Source organism: Panthera tigris, chromosome E2, assembly GCF_018350195.1.
Source record: "Panthera tigris isolate Pti1 chromosome E2, P.tigris_Pti1_mat1.1, whole genome shotgun sequence".
NCBI classification, from domain to species: Eukaryota; Metazoa; Chordata; class Mammalia; order Carnivora; family Felidae; genus Panthera; species Panthera tigris.
The window spans coordinates 15869282-15896614 of NC_056674.1; the positions used below are offsets into that span (position 1 = coordinate 15869282).

At 47.9% G+C, this 27333-nt stretch overlaps 1 protein-coding gene across 7 annotated transcripts in view; it reads right to left on the reverse strand.

The window, feature by feature from the left end:
* Positions 1-27333, reverse strand: part of SIPA1L3 (signal induced proliferation associated 1 like 3) — a 238350-nt gene that overhangs the window by 138447 nt on the left and 72570 nt on the right. For 5 of the 7 annotated variants that reach the window (XM_042969314.1, XM_042969308.1, XM_042969307.1 and 2 more), the window contains one exon: positions 5360-5427. The gene's annotated coding sequence lies outside the window, so the exon portion shown is untranslated. Of the gene's footprint in view, positions 1-5359; positions 5428-18700; positions 18789-27333 lie in introns of all 7 variants that reach the window. The other 2 variants (XM_042969309.1, XM_042969306.1) reach the window with 1 other exon arrangement.

Consider the following 27333-nt stretch of genomic DNA (forward strand, 5'->3'; position numbering starts at 1 on the left):
CTGCATGAAAGGGCCCGGGCTAATTCGGGCTGACAACCTTCCCTCGGAATCACCCACTGGGGTTCTGCCCTTCCAGCTCCATCCCAGAGAATAAATCACGCTGTCAGGTCTAATTTGGGATTCAGCTGATGGGCTGAGCAGAGCATCCATGCGTTCTGGCCGCAGAGGTCAAGGGCAGCCCACGTGCTAGCAGCCAGTGCTGAAAGGCCCAGGGACTGGCTAGGTGGAAAAGGACTGGGAAGCCAACAACAGTGGGTTTCCAATACACAACAGAGACACTCTGCTCTGCTCCTGTGCGATTTCTGGCCCAGGTCTCAGCTGAACGAGCCGTGTCCCCAGAGCACAGCACTGCTAATCCTGGCACCATACCAGCTTGGGCACAAGGTAAACACTCCTATTTGGTAAATAAGTAATCCTAACACCACCAGCTAGTGCTTACTATCTTACGGGCTGGAGACGAAGCTGCCTAACCTGGGACACACAGTCAAGGCTAAGGCATATAAGCCACCACCACTGCCGCTGTCGTTGCGGCCACTACCACCACGATCTCATGTATTATGTCGCTACTTTGTGCCAGGCACTACTCTTAAGTATTTGAGATTCATAATCACTTTTCTTTCTTCTTTTTTTTTAAGTAGGCTTCATGCCTAGCATGGAGCCCAATGCGGGGCTTGAACTCACGGCCCTGAGATCAAGACCTGAGCTGTGATCAAGAATCAGATGCCTAACCGACTGAGCCAGCCGGGCGCCCCCATAATCACTTGTCAATTCTCAAGGGTTAGGAAGCTCCTGGGTTACACTCCCTGCTCTGCGCGTAGCCGGACTCTGGAGCTCTTGCTCTTGGCTACCACGTGAAACCATTCCTGATTTCGCCATTTCGATTTCAAGAAACTTGCCCTGAGATGTCAAGTTAGGGTTCGGTGTCCCCCCAAGTTCCCACAGTCCTGTGGCTTTCCCCTATTAGAACTCCCATCGCTCCAGGCTGTTTACCCAGAGATCTCTCCCACAATACTCTCTCTCCAGGAGGGCCGCCCTGTAAGCCTGGTGCCCAGCACAAGAGCAGGAAATGGGAAATGACCAATGTTTACGAGACAGATGGATGGAAACCCAAGTCCAAACCCCTAATTTTACAGAGGAAAGGATGGCGATTCAGAAAGAAGAAAGGGGAGTTTCACTGAAGACAGGGGGAGTGGAGAAGGGCAAACTGCTCCTTGATGAATCTCTCTCTTCTCTAAGGCCCAAAGCTGCTTCCAGGAGCCCCAGATGACCTCCAGGTTGGCTAGCCACCTCCGGGGTCCACCATCCCCTGGGCTTCCCCCATACAGCCCTGAACTGCTCTGGGCTGTCACTGTCACTGAGGGCCTGCCTCCTTCCTGGGAGGAGGAGCCCCATTAAGTGCAGGGTCCACCAGCCATGAGGTTACTACCCCTCAGGAATAGGCACAGAGAAGGAGCACGTTAAATGTGTGCTGAATCGACCAGCAGAACCCCAAAAAAGGAAACAAGGCCTGAGCCTCATTCTAGAAAGATGCATTAAAAGCACAGGTAAGATTTCTTTGGAAAGGGGAGGCCAGGACTAGCCTTCTCAGCCATCTGCAAGCCAGGAAGATGTGCGGTGCTGGCTCACCAGGACTGGACCAGGACCAGGGAAAGGTAGAGCACAGGGCGGACGTGATTCACCAGAAAGCTTTGTAATGACCGAAACTTACCCAAAGAAAACACACTGCCCTGTTCCTCCCCTGCTGGAAGAATTTAAAACCGAGGTCACACAGCCAGCAGTCTGGGGACCCCAGGTTACCTCTTATGAGGTAACCAAGTGTAATGCCAAGAGCGAGGGCTCTGGAGACAGACTGCAAAGGTCCCCACCCTGGCTCCCTGACTTGGTAGGTGGCTTTACCACTCTGTGCCTCAGTTTCCAAGTCATTCCTGTGGGGAGATCATAGCAGCGACTTCACAGGGTGGGTGCAAGGGGTGAATGAGATCATGCGTGTAAAGTGCTCACAGAAGGGCTGGGCACAGAGTCAGTACCCATTAATGTTAATTATTATTGTTTCTCTTCCCCTGTGGAGCCAGACACTGTTGGCTGGCTAACCCGACTGACACTCTCAATTCCCTTTTCCTCTGGCTTCCTCCTCAGGAGAGGCTGAAAAAGCTAAATGAAATTTCCCACCTTCCTTGGAGCTAGGGGAGGCCACGTGACACATTGCTGGCCAGTGAGATGTAAGTGGAAACTTGTGGGAGGATTCTGGGGAGAATTTGTAAGTGGTCCAGAAAAGGAAAACACGTGTGGCTGGGTGTTGGCCTTCCCCTCCTTGTTCTGACTGGAGCTACAGCACTAATCTTGTAATCGTGAGGGAAGGCCGAGTAAATCAAAGAAGCTCCAGGCTGGACACCACTCAGCCTCTGAACTAACCAAATACCTTCATGTTTGTTGTTATGGGAGAGAAATCAATGCTCGGTGGTTTAAAATGCTGCAAGCTGGGCTTTCTGTTCTGGTAGCTAAAAGCATTCCTGGCTGATGGACCCACCATAACACAAATGGTTCAGGGCACCTGTCCGTGGTAACTGTTTGCCAACCTCTATTCAGGTCCCCGGATGAGAACCCCCGAACTAGAGGAGAAAGAGTGGGAAACTGAATTAGAATAGTGCCTACTGAGCCTCAGTCACCGTGTTCTGCTCTTCTTTTCAGCTGTATCTAGTCCCATCTATGCAATTATTTACTTAATATTTTCTTTAAACCAATGCGTTTTTATTTTTATTTATTTGTTTTAAAGTAATGTCTACACCTAATGTGGAGCTTGAACTCACGACTCCGAGATTAGGAGTTGCATGCTCCACCGACTGAGCCAGCCAGGAGCCTCACTAATCCAATTCATTTTTAAACTTAAACACACACACACACACACACACACACACACACACACACACACACGAGTCTACTGGGGCCCCCAGGTGGAGCAGTCAGTTGGGCATCTGACTATTGATTTCGGCTCAGGTCATAATCCCAGGGTTGCGGGACTAAGCCTCACGTTGGGCTCCATATGGAGCCCGCTTGGAATTCTTTCTCCCTCTGCCCCTCTCCCTCTCTTGTGTTCTCTTTCTCTAAAATAAAATAAAATGGAATCTACATTACTACCAAAATGAAAAATCAGTTATCTTTTGTTACAAAAGCAATTTAATAAATAATAATAATAAACAAATACAAGGTAAACAAAATATGTTCATCCACAAATCACTAAAAGTTATCTGATGTAGCATAATTTGGGTTTATTGGACTAGCAAGAATTCTTCATTTTTGCTGTCTATCAGGAAAAAAAAATGTCAGAGGATCTGGCAATGCTTTGCATTTTTACAGGGCAACAAAAGGCGAGAGCTAAGAAGGGGCTGCCCCACCGAGAGGAAACAGTGTCCTGTTGCTGCAATTCCTGAAACCCTGTTTCGAAGTGAGATAATTTATTTAGATCTCCTGCTGGCTGGTGGATGAATTAGGTTGGGAGCCTTATTCTTATTCAGGGCTTCCTCAGAGAGGCCTTCCCGGATTACCTCGCCTAAAATAACTCCTGTTCCTTCTAGGCAGCCCCATTCCTGTCTTACGGACTTCTCCTACATTCACTTGTCTGTCGTTCTATTCTCCAGAAGCATGTCAGTTCCCACAGGGAAAGGATTCTGCTTTGTTCACTCCTGAATCCCCAGTACCTAGAACACAACAGTAGGTGATCAAAGGCATATTTATTGGCATGGTCATGAAGCACAAAGAAAGACTGAGGAACCATTACAGACTGGATGAGAATAAGGAGACAGGACGACTAAACACAGTGTGGCATACTGGATAGGACCTTGGAACAGAAAAGGGACATCAAGGGGGCACCTGGGTGGCTCAGTCAGTTAAGCATCTGACTTTGGCTCAGGTCATGATCACATAGCTCATGGGTTCGAGCCCTGCGTCAGGCTCGGTGCTGACAGCTCAGAGCCTGGAGCCTGCTTCAGATTCTGTGTCTCCCTGTCTCTCTGCTCCTCCCCTGCTCTCTCTCTCAAAAATAAATAAACCTTAAAAAAATTTTTTTTAAAGAAAAGAAAAGGACATCGGTGGAAAACTAGCAAAACTTGACTCAACTCTCTTAGTTCACAGTACTGGACCAGTGCTCATTTCCTGGTTTTGGTAGCTGTGCCAAGGCTGCCTAAGATGGTGACATTAGGGGATGCTGGGTGAAGGGTAGGTACGTGAGCTTTCTGCACGCTTGGTGTAACTTTTCTGGGGTCTAAAATTCCTTCAAAATAAAAGAGCTAATAAAGAAATTGTGCTGAGAAGCATCCTTTGATGGAAATGCAGCCCCTTGAGACTGTTCCATGAACACGCTCCAGGTACCTGGGCAGAGCCTTGGGCCAGGATGAAGGAAGGTGAAGAGACCCAATAAGCAGCCAAGAAGAGAAGCTGCTGTCTAGATTCACTCGGTTCCCAAGGGTCAACCCGCTGGTCCCTGCAACTTAGCCAACATCATGGTTACACAAACCGGGCAGAGACTGGACGTCAGAATCTTCTGTTCTCCACTTGCCATACCATTAAGGGCATTTGGTGCTTCGAGGATCAGACAGCGCCCTCACTCCCAAGCACCCGCATGGCATCCTGCCAACAAAGGTTGGCGCCCTCATTTTGGAATGCCCCACTGGCAACTGAGTGCCATCGCTTTGCCTATGCCAAAGACACAGAACAGGATGTTCACTAGCAAAGTCCCCATAAACCTAATTATAACATATTCAAAATCTTTATTATCACAGGTATTTGCCATATGTACATGTTTTAATTCTGTGTCAGTACCTACGCTGTATCTTCAACCTACAGAGGAACAGCACATCCACACAGGGTGGGTGAGGGGGCCAGTCTGTCTCTTGATGGTGGTGGGCAGTTACACAAACATTGCAATTGCTTATGCTCAGAGAACTGTACGCCAAAGAGTGAATTTTATTCTGTATAATTTAAAAAATTGAATTAAAAAAGAGTGTGATACACAGATGTGTGCCACGAACAAAGATCTCCGAGATACTCTGCTGCTAGGGATGGTGGGAAACACACTGTGGAAGCACCCACATACAGCATGACTTCTCTTCTCTTTGTGCTGCGAAGTATGTAAGTGCGCATGTGCGTTAAGTAGGACTATTCGCGGGAAGAGGTCTGTCATGACACCCACCTGACTGCTGACGTAATTAGCTCTCAGGGAAGGTGTTAGACTTGCAGGTGATGCATAGGACAGTGAAGGAGACTTTCATTTTCCCCTCAATACTTTTTCAAGTAATTTTTAAAGATAATAGAGACCTATGTGGACTAGTTATAAAATTTAAGCAAACAGCCACACTGTACTCACCCTCAGTGTGTTCTGGGCACTAGTGTCCCTTGAGGGTCCCACGAGAGCCAATGTCAAAGACCGTGCATCTGTGGAGAAGAACAACACAAGGTTATGTGTTTGGCCAGTCTGAGCCTTCCTGCCGCAGTTTCTGTCATTTACAAATTCACCCCCTCAACAAATGTTTACTGAACACCTGCTCTGTGCTAGGCACCAAGGGAACACCAGTGACCAGGACAACACTGCTGTCCTCAGAGAGAAGACATTCCAGTAAAGGAGGAAGACAATAAAACAAATACATGATGCGGAGTCAGGGAGTAGTCAGCAGTCTTGATGGAAACTAAGCAGGCTGAGGAGAATGATGGGCCTGCTGTTTGCAAGAGTGGCCACAGAACAGACACCTTAATTCAGGAGGACCACAGGCTGTGTGACTTTCTGTGCAAGAGCATTCCAGGCCATGGGAATGGCCAGTGCAAAGGACCTGAGGCAGGGTATGTATATGGAGAATTTTAGGAGGAGCAAGGGGCCCATGTGCCTGGCACAGGGTGAGTGAGGGGGCGAGTGGTCGGAGACGAGGGCAGGGAGGTGATAGCGGCAGATGGAAGGCCATTATAAGGATATTTCCTTCAGACAATTTTGAATAGAGAAGTGGCAGAGATAAATAGCGCTTGTCCTGACTTGTAACTTTATAGTATTAATTTATGTTTTAAAATACTTAGTATGGTTGTTCATATTTGAATGGCTATATCATGAAAACTGTATATTATTAATTTATGTTTTTGAATATTTAGTATGGTTGTTCACATTTGAATAGATATTTTATGGATGAATGAATGTGTCCGCTGTCTGTATTGTTCACCCTCATGTTTCTGTTTACGCCAGGTTTACCAAGTCAGGGAGATGAGATCTGAGAGGATAATCCAGAACCTTCCTATAAGGAATGGCCATTAAATAATGACTCTCACTTCCCATGTGCCAGGCCATGTCCTAGCAGACATGTGCTAACTCATTTCACTCTCTCAATAACTCTAAGAAATAGATGTTTATGATTACATTCATGCTATAGAAAAGGAAACTGAGGCACAGAATGGATTAAAAAAAAAAAAAAAAACAACTCACTAGCTGAAGCTGCCCGGCCAGTCAAAAGTATATTACAGATGGGATGAACCCAGGAAGCCTGGCTCCAGAGCCTACTCACCTACTCCTGACCATGTGGCTAAGCCAGTGGTCATGGCGGTCAATGAAGAGAGAGCTAACTACAGGCAGATAATGCCTCCCTTTCCCCAATAGCACGATGCCCAAACGCTACTCAAACACCAAGGATGAGCTCAAACTCCAGCCAGCTCTCAGGAAGGAAACCTAGCGAGTAGCTAGCCATCTCTCCAGAATCTAGGAATCAGGATGTCTTCAATAATCTTGCTCCTAGAGGTTCCTGGAGAAACCCAAAGGGGTTCTTAACTTTTCTCATGCCAGACAGCCCTGTGGGCAGCCTGCCAAAGACGAGTGTGGACTCCTTCTCAGAATCATGTTTTTAAGTCAACAAGATACAATACCCAAGGCTATAAAGGAAACCAATTATATTAAGATATCAAAGTATCTGTAAAATAAAACCTAATCTGAGATACAGTAATATTCGTGCTTCTTTATGAATGCTTTAAATTATAAGATCCTAATGGTGTGTCCAATAACCATAGTAATTTAGAAACAGATGAGTGTAAGTGATATTTTGCAATATCTGCAACAATCGTAATGTGATATGGAAATAGTTTTAATTTCTAGTGGTGACAAAGTCACAGGTACTGCAATACAACTGTAGCTTTGGCTCTCATTCTGAAGAAAAGGAAATGCTAAATTCCAGATGGCAGAGGGAATAAAGATGTAACCTTTTTCCCAGCCAACTTCGCGATCCTCTAAATTCTACCCAGGGACCCTTCAAGGGTCTATGGACCCAGGATTAAGAATCCCAATAGGGAAAAGGCAGAGCAGATTCCTAGGGAAGGTAATAACTGGGAAGTGTGGGGCAGATTCAGATCCTTGTGAACACTGTATGGGAAGGGGTCCTGGAGGGCTAGTCATACAATCCAGGTCTGGCCAACAAAGCCACTAACCTCCTCTTTCCTGCTCCTTGCCTTAGAGATGGCTCGGGTGGCCCTGGCATTGAAGCCATGGTGATTAGATTCAATAAAAGCAGTCTCAGGACATATCCTGGGACTATAGGGAAAGAGATGGGTTTATTTCTCTTGGGGCACTGCTTAGCTGGTTGGATATATACACAGAGCGGCTTCAGAGCCTATCTGACAACAAAACCAACACAAAAGAATACAGAGCCACGAAGTACAAGGAAACAGGGTCCTGGCAACCTCATGTGAGGCTCTGGATCTAGCCACACCTGAAGCTATTCAGTGCACAATGTCCCAGGAAGTAAGTGCAAATGCTTCTTTTTACACTTAAGCAGGTTGACCTGAATTTCCATTTGTTCACAAAACCAAATGACTCAATTACACAGAAGGGCAGAGTTGAGTGCAGTTCTTGACAATTCCCATAGCTCACTACCAAGGCATTTAGGAAAGCACAAAATGAAATTAGACAGAGTTACTATACATAGAAACAGCAAATACAGAAAAACACACACTCTCTTTAAAAACTCAGAAATAGTCTCTTGGGTAGTTGGCTTTCCCCCAAGCTGGTCTATGAAGCCCTGACAATTGTGGTTTTCAAGATGCTTGACAGGGCATGAGGGAACCAGAAGCACCCAGAACATTTCCTTTATCACCAGACTTTCCATTAAAAAAAATTCCTGGGATGATCAGAAAGCCCCTGCAATAAAGCTCCTGTAAAATTTTAATAGCTGCCTTTTAAAATACAGCGGAAATTGCTTTTCTGCCACTCTCATTCTTCCTCCTTCCTTTCTCTAGAGTGATGTATATGGCTCTTTAAAGTCACATCAGCAGTGACGTGTGGTGGTGCCACATCTCTCTGACTGGAGGGAGCTGTCATATCCACCAGTGTGGGGTCCCTCACACATGGGAGGGGTCACAGCAGAGAGGACGATGCTGAGGGGTTGTGGAAATGGCAGCAAAGGTGGGCTACAGGGTCAGCAATTCAGCCAGGACCCCAGACCTCCCAGAGCCCCTCTTCACACCACCTGGGAAGGGAAGAGGCCCTTGGACTTGCCTCATCAATCCCAGCACACCCGCCAGAGCAACAGCCCACCTGGTCGCGGGGCCACGAGTCTCGCTTCCCAGGGTTTATACCAAGAAACAGAATCCTAGATGACAGAAGCTGGGGTGAGGGGATAGCCTGGCCTGACTCACAGTCTGACTGGTTCCTCCCCTCAGCCACAGCAATTGGCTCTGGGAGGGACACATGATCTAAGCAGGGCCAATCAGAGTAGGCCCTGGAAAGTTTGCTGGAATTACTGGGGGGAAAGGGATGGGATGGAAGGAAGGTAGGGGCTGCTGAAGGCCTCTCTGCCACCTGGGAGGTGGGGGGGGGGGGGGTACCGGAGAAAGAAGTCAAAGCTGACAGAGGCAGAACCCAGAAGCGGAGAAGGATAGCTTCCTGACAAGAATACCTGAGTGTTGGCTCCAGTCAGGCCAGCTCTGGGACTTTCAGGTCCCAAAGCCATTAACTTCCTTGTGCAGTTTAAGCCAGTTTGAGCTGGGAAGATTCTGTCATTTACAACAGAAATCACTGACTGATGGAACCGGAAGGGACCTCAGAAATCAATACAGCATTCCTTCATGTTTCGGTGAACACGATCTTTTCTAAGAAGCTGACAAAACAAAACTATGTCATGTCTCTCCGGAAAGAGGGGGAAAAAAATACCCCCACAAAATACTGTGTTTCAAAAATGCCAAAGGGCTCTGAAGCTGCTGTCCATAGGAACTGGGTGAAGAACACTCTGATCCAGTTTGAACCGTCCACTTGATGGATAAGGAGACTGAGGTTCAGAACGCTTATGTGGCTTGTTTGGGCCCAGGGGGAGGCAGAGCCAGGCCTCTCTAGAGGGTCCAGAGGTACGGTCCTCAGGAGAGACTGCAGAGGGTAAGGGGAGGCAGCGGGCGAGGCTGCGGAACCCCATGCCCCCATTTAGCAACACAGCAGCTCCACTTTTTTTCTGCTTTAAAAATTGGGCTTTCAGGGAAGTGTCCGACAGAAGTTCTACCACTCCACAGTAACATGGAAAGCCGATCTCTTCTATCACATTTCAAAGTATTAACATGTTACTGACCTTGGTTTTGATCCTCACTGACATCTTAATGAAGCAGGCATTATTGCCATGGCTCCGCGTGAGGTGCTTCTGCAGGGGCAACCAGCCAGGGTGCTGCTCTCTGATCCCAAAGCAGCCCGAGCACCCGGGCCTTTCTGCTCCTGTACTTCTGGGCCTCACATTTCTATTCTTCCCTTGGATTTTGATCTCAGCTCGTACGGAAAGGATCATCCGCTTACACCTCTCCACTCCCCTTGGCTTGGTCCTCCCTGCAGACCAGGTCAAGAAGTGGTGGCTGATCTGACGGGTCAGAGATTACGACGGTGGCTGGCACCTGCCCTTCCAGTGGGCAGGATTACTAGCCCCAAGGGCTAGGACGAGGCACCGGCTCTTTTCTCTCCCTGTGCCCAGAGATGGTGGCTTCCTCTGGTGCTCTGTCTTAGAGCAGGACACACAACCCTGGCCAGTGTTCATCCACCCTCTAAGATCGCCCGTGGCACATGCACTCCTCCTGACCAAGTGCTCATGGGGGCAGCCAGACCTTTCTCCTCCGCGCAGCTCGCTGTGCAAGTGGCTGATCTAGGCACTAAGACTTAAGGTAAAGGAGAACCCAGCTCACTGGGGGCTTTTGCTACAAGCTCCCTTCTCCTTTCTAGACTTTACCAGAGCTTCACATTGGGGCCACAGGGACCTACCCACCTATTAATAAAGAGGTTCAATCATCTTTCATTTAGAGAAGATTCCCATTATGCCCATCCTCATCCCACCTTTGGAATAGGGACTTAGGAAACTATCTGTTCATTCAACTGCCTCTACCCACCTGCCAACAAAGAAAAGCTGCTGTGCGAAGAAAAGACTTTGCCTTGGGAAAATCTAGGCCCTCAACTGCTACACTGTATGGCAGCCGCTGAGATCATCTTGCAATTAATCATGCTTTCTCTTAGGACCTATATTCTATTAATAACACACTAACGACTTAGCACTAGTTCTTTCATTGATTGATTCAGTCCACAGATATGACTAGGGCTGGGTCACTGACTTCCAGGGTCTTACATCCTCATTTCCTGTCCCCCACAGAGGATAAGCATCATGATATAGGGCTCTGGGGGCTTCACTGTCCCACCTCCAGCCTAGCCTAAGTAACTCCGCGGTAGAGTGGCTCAAGACAGGCCTCTGCAGAGAAACTGCTGAGGGAAAGCAGCAACGTGTGACCACTTCACGCACAGCCGACTGGCCAAAATGTCAGACTCTGACACCACCGAATGTTATTGAAGTTACAGGCTAAGGGGAACTCTCAGTCACCGCGGGTGGGAGCATACACAGGAACAGACATTTTGAGACCGCGGCTGGCAATTTCTTGTAAAGAGGAAGAGACGGTAACCTCAGTGACACACTTCACTCCCCCACTGACTGGGATTCCCTGCCGAGTTCCCAGACCCACGTGGCCTTGCAAATTCTCACTCTGGTTTAAAGCATGAGGTTTTTGCTTTGATTTGACTACATGCCAGCACTGTTTTCAGTTAACTATCAACTCGTTTGACCCTGAGAACAACCCTGTGAAGAGGGTCTGCTAGCATCCCCATTTCTAACCGACCAGCAAACTGAGGTACAGAGAGGTAACTTGCCCAAGATCACACAGCAAGTAGATGGCACAAATCCACCGGGATCTGAACCTAGTTGATCTGGCTCCAGAACGGCCAACAATGCCACTTCCCAAACACAGCAGTTAAGAGTATGGGCTGAGCCCCGAAACACATCTGACTCCACATCCAGACATCGACTTCAGATGGATCAAAATACAAGTGTGTCTGGAAGAGAACACAGGAGCGTATCTTCATGTTGGTGTAAGTGAAGATGTCTCATTCAGGAATTCTAGGAGAGTGTCCGTCTCACAAAAAGACGCATTCAGGGGCGTCTGGGTGGCTCAGGCGGCTAAGCGTCTGACTCTTGGTTTCAGCTCAGGTCGTGATCTCGCAGTTCGTGAGTTCGAGCCCCACACTGGGCTTCGCACTGACAGTGCGGAGACTGCTTGGGATTCTCTCTCTCTCTCTGCTCCTCCCCCACTTGCCCTGTCTCTCTCTCAAAAATAAAAAAAAATTTTAAAAAGACTCATTCACACAGTCTTTGTCCCTTCACTAGCTTGGAATGCAGGTGTGATGCTACTCGGATTTGAGAGGGTCCCACTTGTCTCCAGAACACTACTCTGCCAGAACAGAAGGACTGAATTCTCTGGGTGCCCTGGCCCCCTGGGAAAGTGGGTTCGGCAGCCATCTGTGGCCACGAGGGGGTAAGAGAGTCAGAGGAGCGCTGGCGTTGACCATGCCCTCTGCCGCACCATTGAGCCACATCTTCTCCCTCCAGATGTTACTTGACACACGGCATCTTATGTACTGAAATGACAATGCTGCCTGTTTCAGGCCGATACTTGCGGCCAAATGCACGCCTAACTAAGACATCTTGCCGCAGCCAGGATCTGGCTGCCACGGGCTGTGGAGAGTGCGAGCGGCCACGAACACGGATTTGAAAGTGTCTCAAAAGGACTCAGAGATGAACTTTGGGAATCAGATTTCCACTAAGCGTGACCGGTCACAGGCATCCAGGGATGACGTGGTGTCTGAATTAATTCTCGGGGGACTTGAACTGCAAGCTGCCTTCTTTCTCCCTATGGACTTGTAAGAGCAGTCGGGGAGACTGTGATTTTAAGGGCCAAGCCCAGCCCGCTGGCACAACCGCACTGGGGTCTGCTGGCCCCAGGCTCCCAGGCTGGCGAAATCTTGCAGAGCTTGTGGGTCCTTTTTCCTCCTGTCACCAGCCATTTGCTAGATGTGCCAACAGTTAAGCCCCTTCCTGCACTCCATAAAGACAGCTCGTCAATGTGGTTGACTGCCGGGTGCTTTTCCACAAAGCACTCCCACAGATCTCAGCTAATCAGATGGAAGATGGAAGAGTGGTCAATCTACCAAAATAGGTCAGTCTTTATTTTTTAATCCTCTTATTCATAATATATTGAAAGGGAAGAATGAAAAAAAAAAACATCATTAGTAAGAACATCTAGGATTACTCAGCCTGTCTGTGCCTCAGTTTGCTCACCTATAAAATGGGGATAATAAATAATAATTGGGGTGTTGTGAGGCCTAAATAAATTATTCTATGAAAATGTTTATTTATTTATTTATTTTTTAGGTTTTTATTTTTTATTTTGAGAGAGACAGAGAGAGAGACTGCACGTGCACGCAAACAGGGAAGGGGCAGAAGGAGAGGGAGATAGAGAATCTTAAACAGGCTCCACGCTCAGCATAGAGCCTGATACAGGACTTGATCCCACGACCTTGGGATTATGACCTAAGATGAAATCAAGAGTTGGATGCTTAACCAACTGACCCACCCAGGCGCCCCTCTATGAAAAATATTTAGAACAAAACCTATTACATAGCGAATGTTCGATAAAGGTGAGCTGCCATTGTTCTTATTGCTGGTGACATGGTGAATTTTTTGGATGGAAGGTCTGTGAAAAGCCTCAAAACCCCACTCTCTGCTCCACTGGACACACAGAGAAAGGCACTGCTCTGATTCTGGCCCCTTAGGGAAGGAAGGAAGCTTGAAGGTCCGGGCCAGGGAGGAGAAGCTGGCTCCAGGGCCCAGGGTACTGTGGGCAGGAAACAGACCTACTGGGTGCTAGCTGCCCACCCAGTAGCCATCCTTCCCTTTCTTCTCCGAGTGCTCAGCTAATGCAAGATCTCCCAACCTGCCCTGCAGCTAGGGGTGGCCAACAAGAGGTAAGCAGAAGTTGTTGTGGGGCTTCAAGGAAAATTCCTCACCAGAAACATGGAGTGGACTACAATTTTGTAAACCACCCCCACCCCCACCCCGCCGCCCAATTCCCATCTGGATTCAGACTCTCTAGCTTGACACCAGGGGTCATATTGGACCACGATGCCACCTTTAAGGATGAAAGCCTTCTGCTAGGGACGGTAAAGCAGAAAGACAGAAGGATCCTGCTTTTCCTGACATCTGTGGAGCTGCCATACCAGCCAAGGGCTGTCAACCTCTGGACATTTTAATCACCAGAGACACCACCTTCCGTGGAATGTAAACTATTATTATTTCTGGTCTCTGCTACCGGCAGCCGAGTGTACTTTCAAAGGATATTATGGTCTTACACGGCAGACGGCCAATGGGCCACAGAGTTCCACACCAGAGAAACCCCTCAAGAAACCTGCCACCATTTAAAGCGTCCTCATGCTTTAGAGGACCCTCAATCTCTCCTCAAGAGCAGGCAGAAAGCTAGGTACCGAATTTCTCACAGAACCGGATTACAACCATTTTGCCCTACGAGGAGGTAAAATAAGACCTATAGGAGATCTCCTGAGACACTCACTCAGTAATTATGAAACGCTCCCCTAGGCTGGACACTGTGCACGCCAGGGTGTGAGACCTGGTAGACAAAAGCAGGCACGGTCCCTGCTCTCACAAACCTTACAGTCCAGAACAGGGGACAGAAAATAAACAAACAGGCAAACAAATACATGTATGAGTACGAATGGTGAGAAGTACCACGTAGGAAACCAGGGTAAATTTTAGCCCAGAACTGAAGAGAAAGGAGAAGGAAGTCATGTGAAAAGTGGAAGTAAGAGTCTCCAGGATGTCCATCAACTGAAGAACGGATAAAGAAAAAGCAGCGCATCTACACAATGGAATATTATTCAACCATAAAAAGAATGACGCACTGATTCATGCACAACATGGATGAACACTGAAAACATTATGCTGAGTGAAGGAAGCCAGTCGCAAAAGACCATGTATTGTATGATGCCATTTACATGAAATGTCCAGAAGAGGCAAATCCAGACAGACAGAAAGTAGATTAGTGATTGCCAGGGGCTGGGAGGAGGGGATTGGGGGGGGGGGGGGATGGAGAATGACTGCTGATGAGTTTTGTTTTGTTTTTGGGGCCAATGAAAATGTTCTGGAATTAGATACTGGTGATGGTTGCATAGCCTTGTGAATACACCAAAACCCACTGAATTGTGTACTTCAAAAGAGTGAATTTTATGACATGTCAATTATATCTCAATTAAAAGGCACTCAAAGGGCTACTGTGATTCAATCACTATGTTGATAATAAAGTCTCTAATGAAAGTTAAGGAAAAAAAAAAAAGTATCCCAGGAGATGGAGGCGAATGTGGGAGGCTGTTCAAGGAAATGCACCGGAGGCCTGTGTGGCTAGATGGTTGTGGTGCAAGAGGGAACGCTCCAGGACGTGGCAGACATCCAGAGCGCCCTGTGAGCCGCGGTCATACACATGCTTTCTATTCTAAGTATGAGGGGAAGCAGGAGAGTGATGTGTTCCAATCTACATTTCTGAAAGATTTCTCTGGCTGTTGTGCAGAGATGGTCAGGGTTTAAAAGAAGCAGGGAGAACGATGAGGTGGCCACTGTAATACCCAAGGAGAGGAGGCAGTGGCTGGGACCAGGGCGAGGGCAGAGGAATGGAAAGGAGGAGGCTGGTAAACATGTGAATTTCAAATCAAGGACACATAGGCCTCATTGACGATGGGATGGCCACGAGCGTAAGGCTGAAAAGAAAGATGCACATGTCTCGTGAATTTTTCCAAAGTGGTTTTCTGCCAGCTTCAGGTTGTGCACAGAATGACAGCAGGTCACCAAATGCCTGTTAAATGAATTAAATAAATGAACAAAATCACTGCCTGGCTTTTTTTGTGGGGCACATTTTTGTATTTGCAATAAAGATGTTAAATTCTCTCTCTCTTCACGTATATATACGCACACGGATCCTTACCTATCAACATAATATCCTTACCCATACCTGTTTCTCTCCCATCCACTGGTAGAGACTGGTCCACTAAACACCACCAGCTACCCATCTGCTCAAATCAGAAACCTCAGGGTCATCCTTTTATACATACACACACCATAAGCAAGGTCAAGCTTCTAAGTCAGTAACAACAAGGTCCTTCCACCTCTGAGGGGCACAGAGAAATAGGTAAGCCAGAAAGAAGGGAGCTCTTACTTCTGATCAACAACATGTAGGAGAGAAAACAGAGACAAGAAGTGTTCTCTGTCTTTTTAGTGGGGGTGGGGAGGAGCAAGAGATATAGTCAAGAAGGGGAGGGGCGTCTGGGTGGTTTAGAGGGTTAAGAGTCTGATTCTTTCTTGGTTTTGGCTCAAGTCAGGATCGTCATGGCTTCTGGGATCAAGCCCCACATCAGGCTCTACACTGACAGTGAGGAGCCTGCTTGGGATTTTTCTCTCCCTCTCTTCCTGCCCCTCCCCGGTTTGCACGTGTGCTCTCTCCCAAAATAGATAAATAAACAGAAGAAGAAGAAGAAGAAGAAGAAGAAGAAGAAGAAGAAGAAGAAGAAGAAGAAGAAGAAGAAGAAAGGGGAGGAGGAGGAGGAGGAGGAGGAGGAGGAGAGGGGGGAGGGAGGAGGAGGAGAGGGGGGAGGGAGGAGGAGGAGAGGGGGGAGGGAGGAGGAGGAGAGGGGGGAGGGAGGAGGAGGAGAGGGGGGAGGGAGGAGGAGGAGAGAAAGCAGTGTGAATAAACATGGTTTAGTCAGGGGAGGAATTTGGGTCAATTTGACCCTTATGCCTTTCCCTTTAAGTCCCCCTGCAAGTGAAGACCAGCAGAAGACAAGTTATATCCCAAAGGGGTCATTAGCCCCAAACCACTGTCAGCCACACCCATTCTGAGGGAAACACCAGAGCCCTGGAAGAATGCATCCTGGAACCAGAAGTAGGAAAGGGGAAGGAATGAAGTCTCATAGAGAACATCTACAGGGCCACCGCCATCACAAACCACAGGGCCAACAGTGCCCCTGGAGTGGTGCAATGCAACGGTCTTGTGGGGATGTGTCCACCCAGAACATTCCTTCTAGGTCTACTTTCCCCAGCAGTAGGACTTATCTGGTTTAAGAGTGGGATGTGAGAAACATTTCATTGCATGGTTCTTGTGCAGTGGGCTTGGTTGTGGACACAAGGAAAATTATCACCTGTGTTGCCTGTCCCAAGAAGCTTCATCTGGAACATAGCCAGGGACCTGATGCCTCGACTTTACCATTTCTCTAACTCCCCTGTGTCATCCTTCCTTCCTTCCTTCCTTCCTTCCTTCCTTCCTTCCTTCCTTCCTTCTTTCCTTCCTCCCTCCCTCCCTCCCTCCCTTCCTCCTTACTCTTCTTTTCTTTTCTTTCTTTCTTTCTTTCTTTCTTTCTTTCTTTCTTTCTTTCTTTCTTTCTTTTCTTTTCTTTTCTTTTCTTTTTCTTTTTCTTTCAACATTTATTTATTTTTGAGACAGAGCATGAGTAGGGGAGGGGCAGAGAGAGAGAGGGAGACACAGAATCTGAGGCAGGCTCCAGGCTATCAGCACAGAGCCTAATGTGGGGCTCAAACTCACAAACCGTGAGATCATGACCTGAGCCAAAGTCGGATGCTTAACCGACTGAACCACCCAGATGCCCCTCCCCTGTGTCATTCTTACAAGCAGCAGATCTGGTAGCAATGAATGCTTCAAACAGCTGACCAAACGCTGCTTTATTCATTCTACAGAGAAAGGGAAGTAGGTCAAAGTGCCTGTCATGGTCATGTAGAAGGGACTTTTCACGCAGCACCCATGTTAGCCTCTCCTAGTCTGAGGTCCAAGTGAAGGTTCACCAACACCATGGACTCTCCACCTGTGGCCGGAACACCCTCCCAAGGGATCTCTAACATTGACCAATGTACGAAGTTTGTCTGGACCACAATTAAGGATACCGCAACATCTTCCAGACAGAACGCTGGGCTAAGAAGGCCATGTGACGTGGAAGAGAAAGGGAGTGTGATACCATCACTCAAATACAACACAGATACATACACTAGTCATTATAATTTCCATAAATGGGATATCATATTTACTCCTCTGAATCTTGCTTTCCCTTAAATGTTCTCACAAAAATGCCTCCAAATCAACTAATAGTGGGTCTTACCCACTGTTTGGTTTTTTTTGGCAGCTAATATTCCACAGTATGGATGTGCCATATTTTACTCAATCATTCCATGAAAAATGGGCATTTATTTTATTTCTGGGGGTTGGTTGGTTTGCCCCTGAAAACCATACTGTAATAAACATCCTTTGGCACTGGGGCCATTTTTTTCTATAGGGTAGATTCTCAGGAGCAGGACTGCTATACTGAAGACTACTTATGGGTATTATATAGTTATATTACGGAAGGGGTTCCAAGATCAGGATGTAGAGCTGTGTATGTAGCATCCGCTTGGTTTTGTATGGAGTCTCTGGAAGAACACACCTGAAATGGGTGTCCTCGCGGGAGGGGAACTAGGTTACAGTGGATGGGCAGGGGGAGACTTACTTTCTGGGTGCCATCTGAATGTTTTATCACGTGCATATTCTGCTCATTCGAAAATAAAAAAATATTTTTCAGGCTGCCTTCTAAAGAGGTTGCAATGATTCACACGTCCTCTAGCAACCTGGGAGAGTACTTAGCTGAACTCATTAATGCCCTATATTTTTCTCCTTCAAGGCTGTCCCTCCTGCCCCCTTCTTGTTTTGACCTAGTATGAGTTGAAACATGTCAGATGTTACCTTCTTGTGATCCATAATTCCTCCTATTCTACAGCCCTTGGGCAGGTAGGAAGCAGATTCCCGGAGATGCTAATTTTGACACGTCAGTCTGGCCAGCCCTTCCCCATAGCACAAAAAAGAAGCCCAAGCCATGGTGGCAGCCAGATCGTCAGGGACCTGAGGGCACGGATGGCAGAGAGAGACAAGGGCAGGGGGCTCTCTCTCCTCCGATGCTTGCAGGTCACACTGTTTTAAACTCACGCTGGCTGAGCTGCCCTCTCTAGCCGAGTGGCCTAGAGTCTCCCAAATGCCCAAAGTCTCTCAGAAAAGGGGAGAGAGGCCTGCAGCGGCTGCTGCCCGAGGGACCCACACTCTCAAGAACAAGGCCAGAGACAAGAAACAGGAGGGAACGGGGGACAGAAGACACAAAAGAATCAAGCTCATACAAACAGGAGGCCTTCTCATTCATTTCCTGCAGGCCAGGCATCCTCTACGGCTGGCCCCAAACCAAAGGCCTCGCCAGCCAATGCTTTAAGCCCCACTGTGACTCACGAGACAGGAAAACAAAACTGACCTCGCACAGAGAGCAAGGGCCCCTCGTATGGCAGCAACTCCAATATAAACACCTGCTACTGCATTGCTGGCCGAAGTTCTGGACTAACCTGCAGAGGGGAGGGGAACAGATGAGAAAGCAGCTCTGGGGAAGGTGGGGGGGGGGGTATTGGGGAGAGCATGGGAGAACATCTCAACACAGGCAGCAAGTCTACTTGATTCAGGTCCTCCGCTACCGTTCTGCAGCCTACGCTCCAGTCTGAGCTGGGACTGGTGTAGGGGAAGCCCCAGCCTTTGCTCGAGCAGTCCCCTCTGTCTGGATGACCTTGCCCTTGATCCTTTGAGACCCAGCTCGGCAAGGATGTGTACATGTGGGTGTTGGCTGGAGCGGCCTCTGTAAGTGAGGAAAATGGGAGACAACCTGAGTGTCTGTTAGCAGGGATGAGCCAACAAATTTTGATGCGGACACGCAACAGAATCCTTTATGGCTTCCCTTCCCTCATCCTCCATGGCCTCCATGGCAAGTTCACTGAATGGTTCTATTGCCACTGTTTCCAAAAATATCTCCTAAATCCATTTCTTTTCTCCTCTTTTCTTTATCTTTTTTTCAAGTTTATTTATTCATTTTGAGAGAGACAGAGGCAGCGGGGGCGGGGTAGGGGGGACAGGGAGAGAGGAAGAGAGAATCCCAAGCAGGCTCCGCACAGTCAGCTTGGAGCCTGATATAGGGCTCGAACTCCCCAAATGTGAGATCATGACCTAAACTGAAACCAAGAGTCGGACGCTTAACCCACTGAGCCACCCAGGCGCCCCCTCCTCTTTTCTAAGCCAAGCTACCACCCTCATCTTTCACCTGGACAACTCCATCAGATCCCTGCTGGTGGCCTGGAGTCCCCTCTTGCCTTCTTAGATTCTATTCTCCACACACAGCCAGAGTGATCAAATCAAACAGGAATCACATCACATTGCTTTCTTGCTTAAAAAATCCCTCGAACTGCATCTCCTTCCATTTCACCCATTGCTCAATGCTCCCACCACACTGGCCTTCTTTCCCTTCCAAGCTTATTCCTACCCCAGGGCCTTTGCACATTTTGCTCTAGCTATTCTCAAGGCTGGTTTCTTCCTGCCAGTAAGGCCTCCTTGTGACTGTATACAGTGAGTAGGCATGAAATCTAACTACATGCAATGATATGGACTTTTCACAGACATAATGTTGACTAGAAAGGCCAGACACAAAGGAGCATTTACATAAAGTTCAAAGTCAGGTGTGAGACATCAAGAGAGTGGTTTTGCCTAGAGGAGAGGAGTAACTGGGATAGAATAGGAAAGGGACTTCTGGGGGCTAGAAATACTGTTCTTAGAGCAGGTTACATGAGTGTGTTCAGTTTGTGAAAGTTCATCTAGCTACACACTTTCAGCATGTGCCCTTGCTTATATATCTACACACACACAGAGCTTAATAAAATGTTTAAAGAATTAAAAACATTTTGGCTGCCCATAGTATTCCTTATGATTTGGGAATTTCCCACCTATGGGTCTTGGTGGGAGGCCGGGCCTACCTCCCATTATCAGATATTACAAAGGCCAGGAACTGGCTCTCACAGCCTCCCCTGCAGCCAGACCATGAGTGCAGGATCTGAGTTCTACCCAGCAGATACACCCTCCCTCCATGGCTTAAATGGAGCTTGGAGAACTAGGATGTATTTAGCTTGGCGTTTGGAGCCCAGAGCTGCAGCCTGGCACGAGAGGAGCTCATTGAGGCTTGATGAGCGGAAACAGGACCACCCCCACACCCATTTCCTCCCCCAGCACAATAATACAAGATTGGACCATTCTGTACTTGGGAGCTCATTCATGCTTTCAAGAAATGTTTACTGAGTGCCCATTTGGTGCCAGGCACTGCTCTAGGCACTAGGAATCCAGGTGAACAGAACACTGGAGTTAATGAACCTAGTGGGGAAGATGAACAATAGAATAAGTAAGAGATAGGTTAGTTAAGTGGTACAGAGAAAAACAGAAAAGAGAGATGAGAACCTCCCTGAGGAGGTAACATATGAACAAAGACGTATAGGATGTTAGGGAGGATGTGGGTATGAGAGAAGAGCTTTCCTGGTAGCAGGAAGAGCCAGTACAAGGGCCCTGAGGTAGGCACATACCTGGGTGTCTGTGGAGCACAAAGGAGGCCCATGTGCCTGGAACAGGGCAAGTGAGGAGAACAGGAGGAGGAGATGGACCCACAGGTAATGGGGCAGATTGTGTGGGGCCTCGTTGGGCACAGTGAGGACTTTGGCTCTTACTCTGGGTAAGATGGAGCCATGGGAGGGTTATCAGCAGAGGAGGGTCAGATCTGATTGGGTGATGACAGAATTCCTCTGGCCGCTTATCCAACTCTCTCCTCTGCCCAAGATGGAAACCAATCCCAACGAGAAAGAGAAGTTTGGTCATTTGTGTGGCAAATGTCTGTCTGAAATAAGCAAAAGGTCTCCACCCGCTTCCTCCAACCCATCAAGGCCTCGTGCTGGCCAGCAGGGCTCTGCAACACAATTAACAATCCATACCCCATTATAGGAAACCAGACCCTTCCCTTCTGGTCACTGGGAGAATTCCCAAAAGCAGATGAAGAAGCAATAAGGCCACGTGGCCAGGAGAGCACCAGCTCCGTAGTCAGCTACAGCCACAATCAAGTCCCAGCACTGCCTCTTAGCACCTGTGTGACCCATGACTCCTCACTAGACCTATCTGAGTCCCAGGCTTCCTTATCAGTACAGAGGGGAGGGGAGAGGAGGAGTAATTTCTACCCTCGACAGGACTGTTGGGAAGATTAAATGAGCTAACGGGTATCAAGTGACTGGCAAAGTGCCTGGCACAGAGGGAGGCCTAAAAGATGTTAGCAAAGCTGTCATAGTAACCGGAATACTGAAGAAATAATAAGCGACATTCTCAGCTTCTCAAGTCTGAGGGTGTCCCTTGGGCAAACTGGACTCTGATGATATTAAGCAGAGGGCTGAAGTGAAGGGTCCTCCTGAGGAGGGAGGGCTTCCAAATGGAAGTTTCTTTCTCCCTCTACCTATTCTCCATGAGGTAAGTGCCCAGAACATCATCATCCAAGCTACCCACGCACGCTTCTCCGTGCTTCACAAGCAGAGGCCCCAGTGGAAGAGACCCTGGCCTGTATCCACCTCTCTCAAGGAAATGTGAGTCAATGGAGAAGCATAAATGGCAGTCCAGGGCAAATTTCTTGCCTCTTCTCCAGTCAGAATAGCAGTGGGTATTCGGTTTGTTCCATGAAAAGATGGCAAGGCCTCTGGGGGGCTTCAGGTCCACATCCGTAACATGGGGAAAACAGTCACTATTCAGGCTTGCTCACATTCATTCCGCACACACTTAAAAAATACTAGGAGCCAGGCCCTGCTCTAGATGCTGAGACATAGCAACAAAACAAGGAGCTCACATGTTAAGAATGGCGCAAAAAGCAAACATAACATCAGTTATGGTTTGGCTCTTGGTAAGTGCTGTAAAGAAAAATAAAACAGGAGATGCAAATGACAGGAGGGTCACTTTAGGCCATTTTAGGGTGCTCGGGAAGGCCTGAGGCAGTATCCCAGCCATTCAAGCAGAGACCTGAATCAAGTAATGAAATAAGCACATGCATACGTATATTACAATTTTGGATACATCTGTCTGTATATAAAATATATACACACACAGAGCCAGGAACACAGCACCCGCTGTAGAAACCTGAAGGATCTAGTCTGAGAGTTAAGAGTGCTTGAGAGGCTCCTGCGTGGCTCAGTCGGTTAAGTGTCCGACTTAGGCTCAGGTCATGATCTCACAGTTCACGAGTTCGAGTCCCACGTTGAGCTCTATGCTGAGAGCTCGAGCTTGGAGCCTGCTTCGGATTCTGTGTCTCCCTCTCTCTGTCCCTCCCCTGCTCACGCTCTGTCTCTCTCTCTCTCTCAAAAATAAATAAACATTAAAAAAATTTTTTTAAAAAGTGCTCGAGGGCTGACCAGGACTGGCACCTTCATAAAACCTATGCTCTTCCCTCAGATTCTGATATAAGAATCACTATTAGAAGACATTCCTTTTTCTTTCCTTTTTCATACTTGATGGTGTACCGCAGACAGGGAAGGTACTCCCTCTCAGGACCGTGGTCCCCCTTGGTTGCCTCTGCATTCCACTGTACAGACAACTGAATTCACCCAGTCCCCTACGGATGGACATGGAGGGACAGCTCCCATCTTTGCTGACAATCGGTGCTGTAATGAGCTGCCTTGGACACAGATCACTTCCCACACTTGGAAATGCCTATAGGCAAAAGTCCTAAAATGGAACTGCTGGGACAGAGGACAGGCACGTGTGGGGGTCACAATGACAGGTCCTGCCAAAGTCCCCTCCAAAGTGATGGTCCCATCTTCTCTCTGCCCAACACTAGACAAGCCTTACGCACAAATACCTTTTTATGTCAAATAACCTTTCTGCGTCTAACAGGCACTTCCTACTTCTACAGATGCTGCCAGGGGCAGTGTGGCAAACACGTCACCTCCCGGCAAGTATTCTCACGCCAGTATTCAAAGCCCTCCTACCTCTCTCGCCCTCTTCCTGCTTTTCCTCCCCACGCCAGGAAGGAAAAAGGACTGTGCAGCACATATACTTAAAATAAAAGAAGAAGAAGAAGGAAAAAGGATTAAAGTCCAATAACTTATGTAAACTATGTTTACTACGCACCTCAGCCATGAAGTCGGGATGAGAGCAACGTGGCCTCAGAGGGCTGCCATTAGGATTCAAGGAGATGACACAGGTAAGGGACTTAGAATAATGGCTGGCACTCGCTACTTGATAAGTAACTACTGTCATTATTATATTTGTTAAATGGGAGCAATCATTTAAAAGCTTTGTATGTAGGGGCACCTGAGTGGTTCAGTCGGTTGAACATTTGACTCTTGATTTTGGCTCAGGTCACGATCTCATGATATTGTGGGTTCAGGCCCTGCATTGGGCTCTGCACTGGCAGTGGAGCCTGCCTGGGATTTTCTCTCTCTCCCTTTCTCTCTGCCCCTCCCCCACTTGCATGCAAACACTCACCCTGTCTCTCTCTCTCTCTCTCAAAATAAACTTAAAAAAAAAAGCTTTGTACGTAAAAGTGCTTAGCAGTATACCTATTATGAAGTAGCCACTGCTCGCCATCACTACTGCTTTTATTACATTACTATTATAATTTTGTTCATTTCCTCAGCAAGATTCAGTAAGATATGTATCTGGTGGAAGGTGTTACACCTTTATTTAACAAAATAGGTGTAGTCCCTGCCTTCACAGAGCTGCTATCATTGAGAGGATGACAGGCCCGAATACATCAGCTGAGCAGCTCAGGGATGAAGGGTGGAGCACAGCCTGGGCAGGCCCCTGGGAGTCAGGTTTAAGGAGAGATCTGAAAGAAGAGTCAGCAGGGCAGGCCAGAATTGGAAGGGGCGGGGGAAGACCGGGAGAAGAGGAAGCATCCCAGGGGCAGGGAACAAATGCCATGCATTGAAGGAACTGAAAGCAGGCCAGGTGGCCGGCTGGCAGATGCAGAGGGACCCACAGGACGAGGCTAGGGGCAGGAGGCAGGCAGGGATCATGGCATGCTGGGCTGGCCTTTCTACAGGGTACTGCTTTGGAAACATGGACACTGCATGGGACACCCCTCATCCTCTAGTGGCCCAGGAGTGAAATGAAGTTTTAGTATTTGTATAGTAAAAAGGTACAGCTTAATCACTGTTCTCAGGGTCTTGCTTAATAACTCCCAGCCCAGAGGACCTGGGAAGGGGACAGAGTAGGTACCCACAAGAGGACAGAGTGAACAATGACCCCTCCCTGCCTACAGCTGATTAGCCCAAGGAGAGTGCCTGACCTCAGCGGAGCCTGTCTTGAGAAGCCCTTCCTGGTCCTGATTAATGAGTCGAAAGGGAGAGATTTTCTATTTGTTGGGTTGTTTTGGGCTTGGGCTGAGAGAATACAGGGTTATTCTCTGCAGGAGCCTGTACTGCAAGGTGTATAACTTGGTCTGTGGATAACCAGGTTTCCCAGCCATTAGAAGGAAAGGCAGACAGAGAGAGAGACAGACAGTCACACTAATATAAGAGAATGAATACAGCAGACACAGGCAGAGGGAAGCCATGGGGAAAGAATCCTGATAGTGACATTCGTGTTCTGGTTCCAATCCACAGGCTGGCCACTTCCCAGCACCCATTCTGTTCTTCCTCTAGGAGTTTCTGGGTGGGAGCAACCAGTCCGTTGGTGATTCCACCCTGCCCAGTGATTGGTTCAGGGAAGGTCACGGGACCTGTGGTAGTCCAATCAGAGAGGAGCTCTGATGTCTTGCACTGTGACTGGAGGCAGATACCTTCCCTCTCTCTCCAGCCAGGAATAGTCTTAAACCTGGACCAGTGGGACAGCTAGTCTGCAACCTCCAGGGCAGCCAAGTTTGAGGATGACCCAATTATCAGAGGGAAGAATGGAAGGACAGAAAGAAAGTGGGTCACTGTGATGGCCCCTGAGCTCCTGGCCCAACCAGCCCAGAAGGTGACCCCACCTCTGGCCTTTCCAGTTGCCCGAGCCAATCCTTTCCCTTGGGTTTATGGTGTTTCTGTTACTTGCAACCAAGTAACTGACTAGTACACAGTCCTTCCTGAGGCTTCGCTTTCATTTTTCTGGACCATCCAGCACGCTCTGGTTAAATCCTCCTTTTTTTGCCTGAGCCGCAAAGATGACAGGCCTTAAGGTGCTCTAAGAGCAGTAACAGCAATTTGGCCAATGACTTAACTTGCCCCTGCCACAGTTTCCCCAGCTGTTAAGTGGGGATAGTAATGATAAACACTTCACTGGGTTGTTAAGAGGATTAGAAATGATTTAAAGAATACCTCATGCATTGTAAATTCTCCACACATTAGCAATTATTATTCTAAAGCACTGAAGGGTAACTGAAAGGTCTCAATTAGCTACACCCCTCCCCCATCTTGTTTGCTGTTTCTTTGTTCAGGTCAGCAAGCCCTTTCTTCATAAACAGTCCCCAAAGGACAGCCAGCCCAGTTTCTGTCAGGAGGGTCGCAAATCTAGCCTCAGTGGGGGATCGGAATGAAAAGAGATTGGACTCAACTTCTCCGGTAGCTGGGTGGCGGAGGAAGCCCTCATGAGCTCATTTCTCCATCAAATACAAGCTGGGGTCTAAAGTTTCAAAACACAGGCTGGGGCATGCTGGCACAGTCCCACGAGAGGACAAAGAAAAGAGAAAAGAGGCTGGATGGAAGAGAAGCCACCACACGGCAGGTTCCACAACTAACTGTCGGGAGGAGGCTCCCAGGCTGGCTTCCAGCCACATCCGCTCTCTGCACAGCTCTGAGACTGCAGGAAGAAGGGACCCCCACCATGTCTGTATTTACGGCTGGGAACTGGCATGGGCACGGGAAACTCGGAAATAAACTCCGTCAGGAAGCGAGAACTGGAAGATGCTTCCATAGCAACGCCCATCTGGAGCTCCCTGCCCGCAGCTGGAAACATTCAGAAGCGAAGCTTATCTAGAGATGTCCACCAAATTCATTTTTTCCATTTGCACCTGGAATATGTTACTTAAACTTCACTTCTCTGGGGAGCCTCTGGGAAGCCCCTATTCTTTGGCTCAAAAAAATCCTATCCTGAACATTTAGGACACAGGACTCATCAGGGTGGCTGTGTGTTTCTCCCTCTCTCTGTGGAGAGGTGGGCTGTGTCTGCCTTGCTCACTGGTACCTGGCCCAGAACAGGTCTTTAATCCATGCTTCCTGAATAAAGAAGTCAACTGGTTTGTTCTCGATTTGGTGATTCATAACTTTAGCTACCATGTAAGCACCTGTATGCACATGGCAGTGAACTGAGAGGCACGACACCCCATGAGGGACTTACTACTGTTACGCCCACTTTGAAAATGAGGCTCCTTCTCAAGGTCAAAGCCACAAAAGAACTGGAGTTCTTTCATCTCAAGAGAAGGATGGGAGAGAGTGTGACTATCTATCTAAAGCAGGGCTGGACAGGTAGAGGGACATATAATGAGTCGGCTCTGACACTAAGAACTTTTTGAGTAGAAATGTTATAGAGCTGGAGTGTATCCCTCATCAAGGAACTCTGGAACACAGGCTTCTTGGGACACAAACATTAAACAGCCTGCTACATCCCAGGAGAATTCTACCCAACCTTCCCAGAAACCACAGCTCACATGATTCCTTACCTTTAACATATTTTTTTCTGCTTATGAAAGCAATATATGCTTATATATGCATATAAAAAAAAACTCGGAAAATAAAGAAAGTGCAAAGAAGAATATAAAGTTACCCATCATCTTCCCACCAAGGGATAACCACTGTAAAGATGTTGGTTTACTTCCTTCCAGTCTTTTTTTCTAGTGTGAACAGTGTGTGTATAGAAGAAATATGGAAAGAGAGATTTTCCCCCCTTTAAAGTCTCCTACCTGTGCTTTTCTGTGAGACTTTTAAACATCAAGTGAAAAATAATATTTTCAAATGGCAAAATTAAGCCTATTTCCTCAAACTACAGACGTGGGGAGAAAGGAGCCTTCCCTGTTCCTCTCCTCCAATTTCTGCTTCCACCTGACCCCTATTACAGACCAGCAGTTCTCAATCCTAA